The sequence below is a fragment of the Triticum aestivum genome, chromosome 6A (assembly GCF_018294505.1).
Source record: "Triticum aestivum cultivar Chinese Spring chromosome 6A, IWGSC CS RefSeq v2.1, whole genome shotgun sequence".
In the NCBI taxonomy this organism is placed as follows: Eukaryota; Viridiplantae; Streptophyta; class Magnoliopsida; order Poales; family Poaceae; genus Triticum; species Triticum aestivum.
The window spans coordinates 561,816,632-561,818,666 of NC_057809.1; the positions used below are offsets into that span (position 1 = coordinate 561,816,632).

Genomic DNA, 2,035 nt, shown 5'->3' on the forward strand with positions numbered 1-2,035 from the left:
GTAAAAGCAGCTTTCATCCTACGACCCGGCACAGGTTTGGGCAGACCGTCGAGCAACGGACAGGTGAAGGACTCATGGTTGAAGGTCCACTTGGAGCCCGACCACATAAAGATCCCACCGTTCTTTGAGTCTGTGTCCATATTCAAACGCATACTGGAAAAAAGGCCTTGGCAAAAAACTTTTCGTCATCTTAATTGAATCCGGCAGAAAGGGTCATCCTGGGGATCGGCCTCCACTTTCTGCCATGGCGTATGGAACCAATGAACTAATTCTTTGGTCGCCCAGTTGCCTCTTCCAATGCTTTGTGTACTGTCAGGCGGAGAAGAAGAATTTGGGAGTATTTCACTTCCAATACCTTGGGAGCTTCCCTTGCTGTACAAGGACATTAATGTACTTAAATCCATGCCATCTCCTCTTTGAGAACTCAGGCCATAGTAGCTCTGCAAGCTGCTCATTGCAAACTCGGCCTATTCCCTGTGTAGACTTGTCGCAATCTAATAAATTCACAATGTCCCTGTTTTGCTGAATGTTCGGAGGCCACGCTCTGAAAAAAAACTGAGAATAGGTTAGAACAGACTATTATATTTACATACCATGTACAGTTGTACACCAACTTAAATAGTCAAAACATGGGTGAAGCGTCGTGATGCAAAAAGCAAGGAAGGAAACACTAGACCCTAAACAGCCACAATATTATGAACTGCTAAAAATGAGTTGTCTTTATCTGACAAATAGTTTGGACTTTGAAAATCAGCGTGAACAAGAAAACAGGTTGCAGTTAAATATGTAACTGACCAAAAATCAACAACAATGAAACTTATGGACTCTGTGCTACAGCATGGAAGAGAAAAAAACCAAAAACACAAGGAACACAGTAACATTAGGAATTCTTCTAGCTTAATGCTCATGTACATACAGATTGTGCTCTATCTCTGTTGTTTTGAATAATGTTCAGAGCTCAGTTTCTTTGCACAGATGTTCAGAATTCATACAATAATTTGCTACAGAAAAACAACACGTTTTTGAGAGAATTAGCTCATTCTCTTAACAATGAAAGCTGCTGATTTCCTTGCAAATGTTCAGTGTTTATAGAAATAACTTGCTACAGGAAAACAAAACAATGTTCAGAGAATTAGTACATTCTTGAACAAATGGCTACAGAGAAACAAACAATGTTCACAGACTTAGTATATTCTTGAACAAATGCCAGCTGCTTATTTCTTTGAATAGTGTTCAGAATTTCATCCAAAAAGATCCCCCCTACAGAATAAAAATGAACTGCTAGTCTCAGTTCATTACTGAAAAAATGTCATTGTTTCAGAGATGCATTTAGGGATTTCCTTTTCCAATCTCCACAGCCAGTTCGGATACTTTGTAAGGATTTCCGCAGAGATGCGCCCCCGAGCACTACTACGTTGTGCTCCGGCGTCAACGAAAGACGAGACTGAGGCGGATGATTTACGACATGAGACACACCAATTGAATCATGCCATAGATTCGCTGAACGGGGTTGGCTTCCGGGGGGCAAGGACCAAAATTGTGAAGTATCAAATGGTAGACATGAAGATGCACCAACAAATGCAGGGCCTGGCTGCATCATATGAACTGTCGCTTATACTCTGACTTGGATGGTTGTGGGAAAAATGGCAAAAGGTAAATTAATGGCAAAAGAATTCAATTTACCCGTGTCCTACTCCTTTGAACCAATCGAACCAATCCTCTCCGGTGGCCAAATCTAAGAACAAAAACCCCTGTCAGTACTCGCACTTTGACCAGCAAGAAAAACAGAGTGACAAAATTCCAAGGAGGATGGCCCCCGATACTCATGCTGATGCTGCCACATTTCACATTTGGTTAATGCATTAACAAATTAGTCGTGGGGCCTGGATTTGGGCCCTAAATCTTAGGTTTTCTAATTGCTAACATAAACAAGTAGGAGTATAGTAAACAAAAGCAAGATAGGACCCAACCCACATTGAGTGAGTAAACACTAAACATTTTTCCGGCTACCAGATGATGCCAAAAATAATTTTAT

General features: G+C 41.1%; 1 pseudogene; it reads right to left on the minus strand.

Annotated features, from left to right (window-relative positions):
* Positions 1 to 5: 5 nt before the first annotated feature.
* Positions 6 to 2,035, minus strand: part of LOC123129698 (uncharacterized) — a 4,519-nt pseudogene continuing 2,489 nt past the window's right edge.